The sequence below is a fragment of the Aulonocara sp. 'chitande type north' Nkhata Bay genome, linkage group LG14 (assembly GCF_057382095.1).
Source record: "Aulonocara sp. 'chitande type north' Nkhata Bay isolate Kocher_YH1m ecotype deep benthic linkage group LG14, A_spYH_male_GT1.1, whole genome shotgun sequence".
NCBI lineage: Eukaryota > Metazoa > Chordata > Actinopteri > Cichliformes > Cichlidae > Aulonocara > Aulonocara sp. 'chitande type north' Nkhata Bay.
The window spans coordinates 37,679,940-37,696,311 of NC_141357.1; the positions used below are offsets into that span (position 1 = coordinate 37,679,940).

Sequence of the window (16,372 nt, forward strand, 5' to 3'; positions counted from 1 at the left end):
TTGTATCATTTGTATATGGAATGTATGCAGATTTGGTAGCGGACAGATAGAAGGCAAGAGTTCATGCATTTCAGTTTCAGGCGTGAAGAACGTTGACCGTGCAGAGTAACTGTGTTTATACTGAAAGACTGTGAAATCAAGTATCTTAACATCTGTGAGATAAACTTTACAAATAACAGACAAAACACTGAAATAAAGAGCAGTGACTAAGTACAGTGGCAGGTTAATATCCACTGTTGGAGGATAGATATTCAGGCTTTTGTTTTCCAGCTTTGAGTCTGTGCTGTGAATCACTGTGTAAAGTGGAGAGTTGGAGGATCAGTGATCACTGACGAGAGAAACCAGGCCTGAGAGATGCGTGTTTATTCCTGGATGATCCTCCAGCAATAGGGAGGGGGTGGTGGGGTTGGAGGGTGGGGGGTGGACTGACTCACTGGCTGACACACACACACACACACACACACACACACACACACACACACACACACACACACACACACACACACACACACACACACACACAGCTGAAGATGGAGACATAAAAGTGATCATCAAAAAGAAAAACATTCAGTGAGTCAATCACAGGGCAGCCAAAGAAATGTGTGTGTGTGTGTGTGTGTGTGTGTGTGTGTGTGTGTTGCCTTGGGTCCTTTCATTCCATCTCTATTGATGCTCATCTCAATCGTCTCCATACAAACAGCCCTAAAACACACAGGCACACATACAGCGTCTCATGTTCTAGTTTTACTTCACCGTCTTTGTTGTATCCAACACATTGTTTTGTTTGTTTAACAATACACGAAGAACTTGCAGCTAAACCCCGCACTTACCACCAATGACGGGATCTTTGTCACGATGCTGAATGACTCAAAAAAAGCTTCTTAGCCTTCATACAAGCCTTTGGTGAACATACTGGCAGGGAAACAGGTTTTTCTTGCTGTCATTGTTGAGACTCTTTGTATCTGCAGCACCAACAAACCATCAGTGAGGGAGGACACTGGTTTGCCCCTAGGAATTCTGGGAACATGTAGTTGATGGGTTCTTTATTTACATAATGATCACTCTCAACATGTTATGATGCTCTTACCTGTAGAATTTCTCGCCCATTGTTGTCCAGCATCATCCGGGCTAGTATGATTTTAGCTACATGTCTCTTGTTTTTATGTTGTGCACAGTTTGAGAAGCAGTGAGTATTCAGATACTCATGGTGACTCTTACTGGATACATAACCTGATCATGATCAAACCAGTATGAATCAAACGGCAGTATCACCACAACACTATATACTGTACACAGTTATGACTCTCTTTGTTCAAGGATAGCTGCTGAGTGGAAACAGTTTCTTCTCACAAGTTCTAAAACAATGGCATTGATTCACATCTGAATAACAAATCCATAAAGTGTTCCTGCATCCACACAGATAAACACCATAAATAATTGATCTGAGTGCAAAAGGAGACTGCTCTGTGGACATTTGAGCCTTTATTGTATGTTGTTCTGTGTGTTTATCGTCGGGTCTGTGAACGAGTGTGTAAGCAAAATAATTTTAGCACGAAGGACTGCTAAGCTAAAGCTACCCAACACTGAAAAGCAAAACTGGTTCCGTGTGGTGTAAAGCACTCGTATCTCTGCGAGCAGTAATTGCCTCATAATTATTATTCATCACAGGCTCTTTGATCGTGGAACTCTCCAGTGATACTAACGTTATCGTCGCACGGGCAGAGAGATGGGAAGCTATCAGTGCATAACTTGAAAGACAATGCAAAGTTAAAGAAGAGATATTTTAACGGGGACACAAAAAGTAGGGGGAAAGACTGAAAAAGAAGCAAGATAAAACAAAGAAAGTGTGAAGCAGAGATAGAGAGAGACCAGCGAGGATGACGCAGTGGCTGACTAACACTGAGTGAGGAACGACTGAAAGCAGGAGCGTACTCGTGGTAATGGAAGACGACATGAGCAGGAAACAAGTGTGAGGGTTAGTTAGAAGATGAAAGACGTAAAGCTAAAGACTGGAAGGAGGAGTATGAGGGGAAAAGAGATGGCAGATGGAAATATTTGAACTTAAAACCTGCAGAGTGGCTCACAAACATCCCAGCATCCTCCACAAACAAATCGCTAAATATGAAATGATCTGCAAAAGCGCACATGGAGCCACACATATGTGCATCGCGAATCTCCAGAGTTATTATTAGGTTCTGTTGTTATGCTAAAGAAAAAGTACAAGCTTCATATTTTAAATCTTTTCCTCTATATTTTCTGCTTCATTTATTTTTTAGGGGTTTTGAGGGTAAATGTTGTTTTTTCCCGTCTTTTTATATATGTGGATTATCTGAGTGTCCAAGTGGAATTTAAGCTCTGCATTTTCTGCTGCCATGCTTTAATGCAGAACTTAACTCCGCCTCTGTGAACACCAAAAGCTGGCTGGTATGTGACACTAAAATATCATTTTACACATGCAACTGATTTTTTTTCCAGTGGCGAGCATTTTTATCAACAGGCTGGACAACTGTGTGCACATGTTCACCCAAGTCCAACAAAACCTCATGAGTATAGAGAAGCAGCAAAGGTCACATGGAAAGAAATAAAGCCAGAGTGTCAGAGACAGAGGGGAGGTTAATGCTTGCCCCTTTCTTGCTCTATTAGAACACAGCACCTCAGATAAAGATTAGACATCCTTCGTCCACATGACAAATGGCTGTGATCGGGTGCTGATGCAGAGCTCTGAATCACCGTAAAGAGACATTTTTAGAGTTCTGTGGATGGATTTGCTCCGTGGAGAGTGAATGTAGCCCAGAGGAATACCTCGGTCTCCCAGTGCAGGAACAATATATCAGATGAGTGTTTTCAGTCCTCCATAGGGGCCTTTGTGCCTCGAGCTCTCTGCCTGAATTATCAATTTAGATGTTGAAGCCAAAGAAAAGGACAGCTTTGGACCATTTTGTGGCGCGGTGTGTTCTCCAGAGGTGGAAAATAAGCTATTACTGTTTTGCTGCATATGCCCAGGTCTGTAATTTCAGGTCTCATTTTATTTTGAAACAGAAACAGTTTTGATTTTTTTTTTCATTTTATTTTTAGACCATAACAGTTTCTCTTGGGATGGAATTATGAGCACAAATAAGGATGTTTTTATACATGCTGTAAAAATTCAAGGTTCAGTCAAGGATTCTCCAGGAAGCAATGAAAGAATAAAGCCAGAGGGTATATTACAAAGTTCCCCACAAACACAAAGCATCATATACAGTAGCTTTAGCATCCAGAGAGGGGAAAGTGCAATATATTTTTTATCTGTATATTTGCCAGATAATTGGCATGCTACTATACTTATGGGGGAAAAACGCCCGTCCTCATGAGTTTGAAGGCATTTGACTCATTTTGAGGTTACAGTATATATTTAGGTTTAGGCTGAGAGTTAGGGTTAGGTGTGTGTGTGTGTGTGTGTGTGTGTGTGTGTGTGTGTGTGTGTGTGTGTGTGTGTGTGTGTGTGTGTGAACACTGGTACTCTGGATAAATGGCTGTAAGAAATAATGTAGAAAATAGAAAAAAATCCAGCGACTGACTCTGTGAGAGGATGTTGTGTTCTTTCTTCGTGTATGCTCGCTCTGTGATTGGCTGAGAGTGAAGCTGTTCCCTCTCATCCCCCCTGCTCTGCACAAATCAGATGGAGATGACACTGATATATAGATATAGTTCTATGGGGAGCAGCGCTTGTCTCGTCATCCTGATGTGTCATCAGGCTCATCAGTCCACATTCACAGTTCATCCACCTTCCTGTTCCTGCGTATTAAACACATTATGAGGCCATGGGGGCAGCAGCCCGGTGGGATAGACCGAGAACACTGACACTGAGAGCATCACTTCTTTTAGGACTAAATACACTCATCCAAAACACTACGACTACTCTGATATGAAGCATATAGAGCTGATTATCTCATAACAACAATCTGGCCTGTATTAGATGAAACCTGAACAGTAACATCTTTGTGTACGCGAGAGAAACAGAAGGACTGGTCTGGTGAATCTCATTAACTGAAAGGTAAGTGGTGAGCGTAACGATACAAACTACAGCCCTGTGAATACGTTTTTGGCCCCTAACAAGAGCTCTCAGCATGGGTCAAAGGTGAGAGAGGGGCTGCTGTAACACAAGAATGACACAAAATGTGAATGATGTACAAGGATGTGTTGAGACCCATTGGTAACCGCTGCTCAACGTGGAAAACGCCTACAGTGGGCACGAAAAGGTCTGAACTGTTCCTTTAAGCAACGGCAGGTCACCTGACCTGCTGAGTCACATGGTCCTAGCACCCTGTGAGGGAGTAAGGCTGGTGGTGGGGCATGACTCTCTGGGAAATGTTGTGCTGGGAAACACCGTGTTCAGGTATTCATGTGCCACCTGGTCTGCAACAACACATGCTTTCAGTGGAATGGTTTCCCCCAAAGACAGTGACGTCTTTCATCAGGATAACAGAGCGACACAATGAGACTTTAACAATCTGCTGCAGACGTCTTGGAGTTATTAGAGTCCGCGGCTCAGTGGGTCAAAAACGGTTTGGGGACTTGGAGGGCCAACAGCATCTGAGACAGATGGTCATCATGGTTCATCAGTGCAAAGTCAGTTATTATATCATTGCATACTTAAAGACACAATGTGAGTTTCTTTACTGATTCAACAGTGTCTTCCACCTAGAATAACCCCTGATGAAATCATGGGGACAGCACAGTACTGTAAAAAATGCGAATAAGGGATATTTGACGACCCCAAATGAGACCACAGAAGATTCTTAAATTGCATTTTCTTTGCAGTTTTTTCTGTTACTTAATGAAGCTTGTGGAAGAAGAAGTGTCACGTGTTCTGAATTTGTTCTTTCAGCTCATATTTCATGTTGTCCGATGCTACAGTAATACAGTACAAGATCTCTTTAATGGACAGGAAAATTTATACCATTTTTGTGAGTGCAGTACAGCTCTGACCCCTGCAATCCTCTTACAGCTTTTCTTCTTGGACACTTGCACTGTGTGGATGATGCAGGGATTGCGATTTGTTGCAGCTTATACTATTGTGAGTCACTCTGGATAAGTTGGCTAAATGACTCGGTGGGATGTTTTCACCAGGACATTTTTTCCCAGAATAAAATAGCTGCAGAGACTTTCAGAATAAAGGTGTAATGACAGAAGAGAAGAAGGATTATGGAGGTGTGTGTTGGGCTAATTTAACTTAATGAAGCATGAAATATGGCTTGCATGTGTAACAGACTTCAACATTTTACTAATCGAAATGTGGCTAATTAGAAATCCCAGTAATTTACTTTTTAGTAACAAGCTTTTAAAATGAAACATTTAATAAGAAAACAAACAAAGAAAAGAATGAATGTGCAAATCATAGGTAGAAAATTCAACAATTTCTCTGGTTATGGAGAGATTTATCACATGTGGTGCTCGTATTAGTAAGAGGTGACCTGAACAAACATACTGTGAACATTACTGGGGATCGTATCCCTCAGACACAAACAACATGATTCTTTAAGACTATTATGTTATGTTAGACAGCTTTACGACAGAGTCAATAAATTATTAATAAAATAATAGATAGAATTATGTCACACTGATAAACAGAGCAATGGAAAATTGCTATTAAACAATATTTAATGGTGGTTTATAATCTGTGCCCTGAGCACACTTTGTGTGTAGATTATTCTGTAGAGATTCTTCTTAGTGGCAGGTGAACATTAACCGATCATCACTTCAGTAAACAGAATTTATGTGTCAAAATCGCCCCTTGTGTTTTGTTGTCAGTAAATTTCACGTCATTTTTTCATTATGTACAGAAATCCTTTCTTTTGGCTTATTTCTGCTCAGTGCCATTCAGCAAAGCTGCTGGAACACATTTAAGTGCAACAGCGCTGTGGGGAAAGTGGCTCACGAGGCGCTGTCGATACGTCCAGACAGACTCCATTTCTAAGGCATTCTTTGCTTTAATTTCTACAGCCTCTTGTGATTCCTTCAACCGAGCCAAGTCTGTCGTGCCTGCAACCAGCCGACCGCGCCAAGGCAGGTGGCTGTGTTGGCCCAAAAGAACCTTTGCAATGTTGGAAATCTGTCTTCATTAAAATGCCTTATTTCAAACCTCACAAGACTTTGAAGGACAATCCTGTTTTATTTCCCAGGTTCAGATATTTGTTAGAGAAGTAACTGCAACGTAATCAAAACTATCAAGTTCTACGATTTTGATTAAGAACTCAAAGTAGTTACATTATTTTTATTTTTTTTAATGTAAGTGGTGTAACTATTCGTAACTATGTTAAAAACACATCTGTTAGCATCAGGATGCACGTAATGTTTTATGTAATTTCTAATAATAATGTGTTTTGTAATGATGATGTGACAGAATGGAGCTCACACACATGGAGAGGCCTTTTACATGAGGACAACAAACACACACTCACAGTATTACCGGCTGTGCTGCACACACAGTCCAGTTAAAGACACTATAAACATATTCCTGGAAGAAAACCAACAGAAAGGACTGAACCAGTCCCCTCAGGTCACGCTACATTTGAAAGAAGCTGTTTTAGCTCCCTGCCCACAGTTTTCGTCTGACGGGCTGACCCTTACAAGCTTCAATTTTCCCACCCAGAGTCGGACCTGAGATCAGGGTATCTGCTCTTTCTGACATCATAAAGAGTGAAAGGATCAGTGCATCACAGCAGCCTGAGCCTGCATATCCAAGGGACTGGGGCACCTGAAGTCTGTCCATTCAGAACTCTGGACTCTGAACAGTCAAGTAAAAGGTGGCATCTAAAAATGTCATAGACAAGGCTACGACATGTGGCGCGCTGCCTACTTGCACTTCTACCTAATCCATCTAGCTACACCAGCAAGACCAACCACACCAGCTATTACAGCTGTACGTAGGGCTGTTCGATATAACGATATATATCGGATGACGATATAAAAACGTCTATCGTTTCATTTTACGCTATCGGTTGTTTCGTGGTGTCGCAAAATAAACTGTTTACGGCAGTATTTTTCATCATTTTGATGGTCACTGTAGTGGCTATATTCATTTCTTAAAGTTCTCTCTTTCTCTTATATTTTATATAACCGTTCCACATAAGCCTTTCACAATAAAGCTCAAGATCCTGTTGAGACTTTTCAAAATAAACTGAATCACGTGAAAGAGCAGATTATTTACGGATGAGAATTAAAAAAGAGCCGTCAGGTGCTAAAAAATAAACCTTAGACTCAAACGTTAGAACAGGCTTTTCCCCGCAGCACGCCGTGTAATAAATACAAAGAAAACGGCGGCCTTTACAACTTATGTCTAAAAATGTGTCGTTTCATGCATCGGTTAAAACACTCGACTGCAGCTACATGACGCGCAGCTGGAAACACTTCACGTAAGTCGAGCTGCCCGAGATTCACAGAATTTACAGAAAATGTTAAATTTTTGTGATTTATATCGTTATCGGGCGATAGAATTCGTATATCGGGAGATGAGATTTTGGTCATATCGCACAGCCCTAGCTGTACGCATATGATTTCCTCAGGGATTAATATGATATTCTGATTCTGACACTCCTGATTGACCCAAAAAAGGAAAGGACAAAAAATAAAGCCCGTTTTTGTTGCCGGCCCAAAGTGGTGCCATAGAAGGTCTACGGCAGGTCGGGCTGACGGCGAGTACCAGCACCAGAACCCAGCATAAGAAACATTATGAGCATCTCACACCAAGCAGACAAGCCGCTCTGCACTGGTCTCAAATAAACCACGTATTAGTTCATGATCACTTTTCCCCACTTATGCATCGGCTCTTTTCAGCTGAATGAAATAACTGGAGACGTACCTTCTAAAAAAAACTAAGCCCCAAAATTACCAAGCTGCTTTTCAGCACTTGTAATTTTTCCAGACATACAGTCAAACCACACAGAGAATTATCACATTAAATATTCCATTATGTACGACTTACCTGAGTTTCTTGGGGAAGCAGGAAGTCTTCAGGTAGAGTTGGTCCTTTTATGATGAATTCACATTCCAGTCACATCACTGGCCTCAGGGTTACAACAGGATGACAAGCTAACAAGGACACCCTCCTACCTGCAGGAGCGCAGAGGAAGAGGGGGAGGAGGAGGAGGAGGAGGAGGAGGAGGAGGAGGAGAGTTGAAGAGAGGGGTTGAAATGAGACAAGGAAAGAGTGCAGGGACAAAAAGAAGAAAGAGAAAAATGTCAACACGTTGCATCATTAATTCATTAGTATTCCTAAAGATTCTTTGCCTCTATTTTCTGTCCCTGCTGTCACTTCTCCTCCCTCTTTTCCTCTATCACTTCTTCCTCTCTCTTTTTCGCCCTCCCTTCGAGGCTGCTCTGCCTCCTTTCCTTTCATCCAAATTCCTCAGCAGGACCTACAGAAAGGACGAAGGGAAGCTGCGGAGCGAGCGGTGGTTTTACAGAGTGACAAATATCCGAAATGAAAAATGAAAATACTGATAACTCAAAGGTTTGTGCTGAAGACAATTAGCTATAACAATTCATTAATATTGTCAAGCAGAAAGAATATTTTGAAGGGTTACAAATGGACATGTGAAGTCCTGAATTCTTCCTGAAACAGTTGTTATTGTTATATATTTGCATTTAGGAGCCAGAAGAACTACTCAAACAGTAACCAGCTAATATTATTATTCAGAATTAATCATTTGTGTCAGTTTTCAAGAAAAAATGTCAAATGTGTTGCAGATCAAACACTTACTTTTAAAGTTACAAGCCCATTACATGTCCATTATCAGACAGCTTAACTCTTTCAGTGTTTCTCATGGAAAACACTCAGTTTACATAGCAAACCTCTTACTGTCATGTATATAAGTGCACGCATGTCCATTACGTGACAGCATGTCAGAGTCGTGTTTTATTGTTGCTCTGCATGAAAAAAAGAGTCTTTATATGACAAATTGAGAATAATCTCTGTGTCTACACTTGATCAAAGATCATTTGATGCTTAAACCAAACCCCAGAAGTCTGCCACTACACTCATTCAAACAGCAAACGTGTATGTGTGATCTATGTAGACAGTGAATGTAAACCAGTAAATGCAGTCTTGCTGTGAAGCCTTGGACTGAAAATTCTGGATCCTGACATCGTGGTTGCAGCCCCATGTGATGAGTGAGAGGAGGAATGACTGAAGAACTGAGTTCTGCCCTCTCATGGTAAATGGATGGACGCTTCTTAAATAGTTCTACTTTTTACAACATGTCTCATTCACCCACTCACACCACACCATACCGATTATTGCACCTGCTCTACCTGCTGAGCCACAACCACAACCACAGCCCGTTCATGCTCAATAGGATACTAGAGCACGCCCTGCATCTATTTAAGTGTTTGCTGAGGTCACAGATAATAATAATGGATTGCATTTATATAGCGCTTTTCAAGGCACCCAAAGCGCTTAACAATTCCACTCTCACATTCACACACTGGTGGAGGTAGCTACAGTTGTAGCCACAGCTGCCCTGGGACAGACTGACAGAAGCGAGGCTGCCACATCGCGCCATCGGCCCCTCTGGCCAACACCAGTAGGCGGTAGGTGAAGTGTCTTGCCCAAGGACACAACGACCAGGACAGAGAGCCCAGGGATCGAACCAGTGACCTTCCGGTTACAGATGCGCTTCCCAAAAATTTAAACGCAGCCTCTTAGAAATGAGACAAGTTTGATGTGCAAGATGTGAATTTTTTCTTTTTGTTTTTTTTTTTAAATCAGAGATTTACTTGGAAAAAATGTAATATGAAATAATAATGAAATTGTGGTCGCCCCAAGATTGGAAGGTGAGGGGTTCGAATCCACTGAATGGCTACTCTGAGGTACCCCTGAGCAAAGTACCGTTCCTACACACTGCTCCCCGGGCGCCTGATTGGTGGCTGCCCACTGCTTCACTGAGTGAATGGGTTAAATGCAGAGAAAGTAATTTCCCCACTGGGATCAATAAAGTATACATTATTATTATCATCATTAACAGTGTTGTGCTGTATTAGCTATATAAATGTGTTATTGTTAGCTAAAGAAAGGCATCATGAAACATGAAAAAGCACTTGGAGCCTTTTGTCATCCAAACTGACATGAATGAAGTGTGGTGGATCTTCAGGATGGACTTAATCACACTGGTAATCTGAATTTGATCTCTTGAAAGAGGAATGGGAGTCTGGAGCTGTATTCAGCTGTCTGCTCTGCTGAAGTGGGACAATTTGCTTTCACTCACAAGTACCCTCACACTTTGTGTTTGTTCTGGATGTGAAGAAAGTGATTTCAGTCCATCAGTCCACAAATCCACCTCTCTGGGAAGGCAGATTAGTTTTTTTTTTATGTGTTATTTCAAACCCACTCTGATGCTTCTGAGCTGAATGTTTCCACCAGTTTCCAACAAACAACCAGTTTGGATGAATTTGTGTGTGTTGGGTCTGTGTTTCCACAAGCCCCGCTAGTTTAGAGACTTAATCATCATGAAGAAAACAAGACAGTCAGCGATCGATCGATTTACTTGCAAGGGAGGCCTCGTCGGTGTCTACCACAAAATGACCCTAAATCGGGCCTCTGCTTGCTGCCTTTTATTGGGAAAACAGTTCACACAATACACATCACAGCAAAAGCACCTCCCACATCGGTATGCATGTGTGTGTGTGTGTGTGTGTGTGTGTGTGTGTGTGTGTGTGTGTGTGTGTGTGTGTGTGTGTGTTTGAGTGAGTGAGTGTGTGAGAATGTGTGTGTCTCTCTGTGTGCGTGACTTCCAACTGTTTCTAACAACATCCTCAGTCATAAAATGGTAATCTCCCCCACACCCAATATATGGTTCAATTCCTGTATTGGTTCACCGTGCACAACACAGTGAAGCCATAAAAGGGCAGGAAGCTGACCACACAAGAAACAGATCTTCCAGATAAAATGTATCTGCAATAAAACCTCCCCCAGCACAGAGAGGCTGGAGAAGTGGTCAGAGACAAAGGAATGTCTTGATCCTATAGATTGAACTCAGACCTTACAAATTTAAGAAGCACAATGACAACGTTCAACAATTAGACTTAACAGTGTGCACACCCCACAACCTATTATTTTTAAGAGAGATGAATGTGACCGTGAAATCTCAAAAAGTGTCTTTTCAGAGTGACACACTCCAGCACCATGTTTCAATACAGCATCACTGACATCTGTGAGGGACAAAAACACAGATTCAGTATTTCTGCAGCTTTAACAAAGGAAACGATGTGTTTTCAGTAAGCTGCAAAACTCGCACTTTTCTCAGCTCCTATGTTCCTCATCACCGAGTCCACCTACACAGAAAAACCTGCGACCGGCTGTTCTCTTAAGTTTCTCCTGAGGCATGCTGGGAAATGCAAGCAAGTGCTAAGTGCAGCTGATGAGGATGACAGGATTCAGGTATAACAAAAAAGAAAATTAGACAAATATTTCACAGAATAACCTTCAGAGCATCACACGCTGATGATGTATAATGTGCCAACAACGTGCCTGAAGGTGGATTTTTTTCTCAGAGTTTGATATCAGGGTGGTGTGGGTGTAGCGTAGGTGAACAGCCCTTTTGGAGAAACAGTTACATCACATCCTGTGCATCGGCAGATATATACATTTTTCTTTAGTAATACATTTTTTTACTTCAAGAAACGCCCATTTTCGAAATGTATTCACTTGAATCGCCTCCAGGCTTTCAGGCGTGTACTGTTTACTTTGGTTAATTTAGTTTGCACTGCAGTAAGAGATAGAAGTAAGGTAATTAAACAAGGTGATAAAATGAAGCCACAACTGACAAATGCAGCAGAAACACAATTTGTGCGGCGGTGATAGATGACAGAAGAAGCTGGGCTGTAATAACGGTGGCTTCAAAACAAAAAGAAGAGAATTTGATAACAAAATCCAAATGGCTTTAAAACACAGCGTGATGGACGATGGCGGGGAAAAAAACAACAGTGTTCATAAAAAATAAGCAGAAAAGAACATGAATAACAGAGATGAAGAAAAGCTGTCCCAAGGGGGAGTTATTGGAAATGAGTGGGAGGAGGAAGGAGGAAGAGGCTGAGTGTTTCATCACCGGGGAAGCTTCAAGCTGTTTTGTTCAGACACTCGAAAGCAGTGGATTTTAGCAATGACAGGAAGCTGTCTCGCCAGACGATGAAATAAACAGCAGATAACTGGAGAGAACGGGAGATCGGAAAACTTCAAATTCACTGTGCCTTCTCCGAAAAGTGCAACGCTCATTGTTTGTGTCAACGGTAGCAAGACGAGAATCATTTTGCTGACATTACAGACGTGGTATTAGCAACGAGATTCTGTGAAAGAGCCCAAAGTTCAATTAATCTGAAGCAACATGTGTGTAGTCAAAGCCTAATCTGATTAGCTCTGCCACAGGGCTAAATGGTAAATGGACTGATTCTTATATAGTGCTTTTCTACTCTCACAGAGTACTCAAAGCTATACAACATGCCTCATTCACCCAATCAAGCACTTTATCTATACTTAGTGCTTTCTAACAACATTCATACACAGATGGATGCATCGGAGAGCAAGTTGCGGTTAGTATCTTGACATGCAGACTGGAGGAGCCAGGGATCGAACCACCGACCTTCCGATCAGTAAGTGACCTGCTCTACCTCCTAAGCTACAGCCACCCAGGAGGTGGAGCAGGTCACAGTTGCATTGTTGCACTGGGTGATGCGTTTCATCATTACCACCAAATATACATGCGTCATTTAATTCAGTCCCACATTCATCAACCTGCTATCCCAACTATGTGATAAATTAATGCTAAAAAATAGCCCTTAAAGAAGGCTGTTTTTATCAAATTTGTAATGTCAACAGTTTTAGAGGCACTACTGAATTTTAGGGCTAAGATTTACTTACAATTCTTATTCCAAAAGCCCAAATGTCAATTCCTGGCTGTACCTCACAGTAAACCATCTAAAATGCTCTAAAAGGCCACAAACTTGAACAATGCCCCTAGGACGTGAGGAACAGGAGACCAGTGTTGCCAACTCCTCAGTAAGGAAAATTGCTATTGGTTGTCCTAAAAGTCGCTAGAAGTCGCTAAATGTCTTCATCGCCTAATTTGCATAATTGGTCATGCTAATGTAATTGTAACCTACGCTGTTGGAGAGAGAAATAACATCGTGGACGAGACATAAAGTGAGTAAAATACGTCCTAAATGCATTTAGAAATTATTTATTACTACAAATTAATATTTTTTTTTAGCAATTATTGATTTTTTAATGTGACAATTCCAAACCTGCTCCTTTATCCGGGCTTGGGCCGGCAAAAGTGACCCGAAATAGGCACTCTGGTGGAGTTACTTTGTGTGTGTGCATGTGTGTGTGTTTATAAGTAGTTTTAAACCTTGTGATCCACAAAACAGCATAACAGTAAAAGAAGAACTGACTGCGTTACAGTCAGTGCAGGAGCAGCGGCTTCGCTCATGCGCGATTGATTTGTAGTTTGGATGCATAGGTGTGAACATCTCCTGCCCTGATAGCAGCGGGGGGAGGACTATCCTCCACCTGTGAGCACTTTGGCACGGGCGAGGTGCCCACGGCAGCACCCACTGCTTGTTGAGAGTAAGAGCGATACACGCTTTCACGTCAAAAAGTCGTCATAAATAAGGCTCCAATAACACCAGAAAAAGTCGCCAGATTTGTCGCTAGTCGCTTTTCAGAAAAAAAGTCGCTAAGGTGTCTGAAAACTCGCTAAATATAGCGACAGAGTTGCTAAGTTGGCAACACTGCAGGAGAAACTGAGCAGCAACTGTATAGCTGTATGTGTCAACGCTCCTGGGTTAGTCCATGGCTATTCATTCACTTTTGGAGCCAGCTTCAAGAGTCCTGACATCCTAAAAGAATGATTGTATAACTCAATAAGCATTAAAATGATCGTCTCGATTCCAAAGAAGCGTGTCTTCTAACACGCATTTTCATATAAAGTTTGAGAGCAAAGCTTTAGCTCGAAATGCTGGGTTTATTTGAGGTTGAAATCCACATTTAAGTGCTGCATTCCTGGAAAGAGGGTTGGATTAGAAAACGGATTACCAGGCATGTAGACAAACAGGTTAAATCAGAAAGACCACGGGATGATCAGAAATGACAGAGAGGGAGGGAAGCAGGAGGTGAATTGAGCCTCATGGCAACTGACAAGAGTGCAAGAGGAGAGCTGGAGTACAGTAAGCAGCACACAGGTGTCTTCTCATCTCTACACCGGTCAGCACTTCTGACTGACAGCTGGATTAGCATTAGCACAACACAGCCACATGGATTAGCGTTAGCGGGCCCGGTGCTGCACAAAAAGGGATTAGCCTTAGCAAGAGCTAATGCTGTAGGCTAAGAGATTAGCACTAGCTATAGCATGGCTCCAAGCTACAAGAGAAAAAATTAGCTGCGTATATCTGACTTCATACTGAGCCACTGTAGATGATCAGGAGCCTACAGGACCAAACAGCAGAGGATTTCAATTTCAAATATGGAAACTGTGGGACTGAAAATGGAAACAGCTTCATGTAGCAACTCCACCAAAACACTGTTAGATAATAACAGGAATAATAAAACTAGAAATACATGCTTGTCATTAAAAATTAAAACATTTTCACGATATTTATGGGGATCTTCTTTGTTTTTCTGGATAGTATTTTTGTTTTATCTCTATATCTAAATCGATTTATTTATAATTTGTAAATATGCTTTATAAATACATATAAATACACAATTATCTTACTTTAAATCAGTTTGCAATGGTGTGAAGCATAATGATTGTATTAGAATTTTGTGAAATATTAAGTATACCCCAATATTAACAGCATGCTGAACAGCTTTAGCAGCTGCAATAACCTCATGCAGTCATTTTGTGTATCTCTTAGGTCATCGAGGAGGAATTTCCCCCACTCCTCTTTAGAAAATAGCTCCAGTTCATTGAAATTTGATGGCATTAATTTAGACACAGCTCTCTTCCCACAACAGGTCGAGGTCTGGACTTTGAATGGACTATTGCAGCACATTGATTGTTTTCTTTTAAGCCATTCAGTTGGAGATTTGCTGCTGTGCTTGGGGTCAGTATACTGCTGCGTGACCTGGTTTGGGCCAAGTTTTAGCAGTTGGACAGATGGCCTCACATTTGACTCCAGAATACTTTGGAGTAAAAGGAGTTTATGGTCGACTCGATGACTGCAGGGTGCACAGCTCCTGCAACTTCAAAACAAGCCCACATCATCATGCTTCATAGTTTGTACAAGATGTTTGTGCTGATAGGCTGTGTTTGGTTTTCACAAAGCTTCTGCTTTGGTCATCCTTGCTGATGCATTAAGCATGATGAAACATGTACTTTAGCCTCATCTATCCAAAGGACATTGCTCTAGAAGTCTTGCTCTACCTGTTGTGTCAGGAACTTGAATATTTAACATGCTAACTGAGGCCTGTACAGTCTGAGATGCAGTTCTTGAGGTTTTCTGCAGTTTCTCTTTACATTGCGGAATCTGACCTCGGGGTGAATTTGCTGGGACATGCACTCCTGAGAAGACTGGCAGCTGTCTTCAATACTTTGCACTTGTGAATAATCTTTCTTACTGTTGAACAATGGACTCTAAATTGTTAGACTGATGGGCAGCAGCAATTGCTTCTTTAAGGTAAATGCAGATGTTTTTCTGCTGATGCATTGTCTTATCAATTTGAAAATACTATAGTTTTCACATTCACAAGATTTTCGGGAAATTTGACCACTGACCTTTGACTCGCCTGAGAGTTTTGGTAAATACACCAATGGTATCAATTTGAAGCTCCTACTTCGCCTCGTTCTCGAGTTATTGCAGTCATGGAAACTTGTCCACGCCGCCCGCCTGCCTGACGGGGTCACAACAATACCCTATCAGCTGTTTATCGCTGAGGGGCAAAAACCTGAGTGACAGAAATATAAAAGCAGCAAAGGGACCATCTGAGCGCTTCCACTGATACTACTTACAACTTGTTATTTTATTCTCGCAGATCCATAGTGACATTAACTTACAGTTTGACCTGGTCAAAGGGAGGCAAAGATGAGCTTAAGATTCATTCGCAACGAAAGATAATCTGTGTTATTCGCTTCACCTGTCAACGACCCTCATGTTGTGGCTGATTGAGATGTACTCCAGCAGCTGGGTTTTTTGCCATTCTTAAAATCCAAACCTTAGAAAATATCAGCAGCTGTAAAACAAAGGAAAAGCTGCACCTTCTCTGCATTTCATTCTTGTGCATGCCTTCCACCTCAACACATGCTTTCACTGGTACATACTGTGGTGCTTTGCTGTAGTCTAATGAAAAATTCCTGCACGTGGGTCATTCAGTCATTTAATGTTTCCTCATTCTCTTATT

At 41.6% G+C, this 16,372-nt stretch overlaps 1 protein-coding gene across 5 annotated transcripts in view; it reads right to left on the reverse strand.

The window, feature by feature from the left end:
* Positions 1-16,372, reverse strand: part of LOC147315212 (leucine-rich repeat and fibronectin type III domain-containing protein 1-like protein) — a 422,384-nt gene that overhangs the window by 239,128 nt on the left and 166,884 nt on the right. For 4 of the 5 annotated variants that reach the window (XM_086262477.1, XM_086262475.1, XM_086262473.1 and 1 more), the window contains exon 3: positions 7,964-8,091. The gene's annotated coding sequence lies outside the window, so the exon portion shown is untranslated. The remainder of the gene's footprint in view (positions 1-7,963; positions 8,092-16,372) is intronic. The other variant, XM_086262476.1, reaches the window with a different exon arrangement.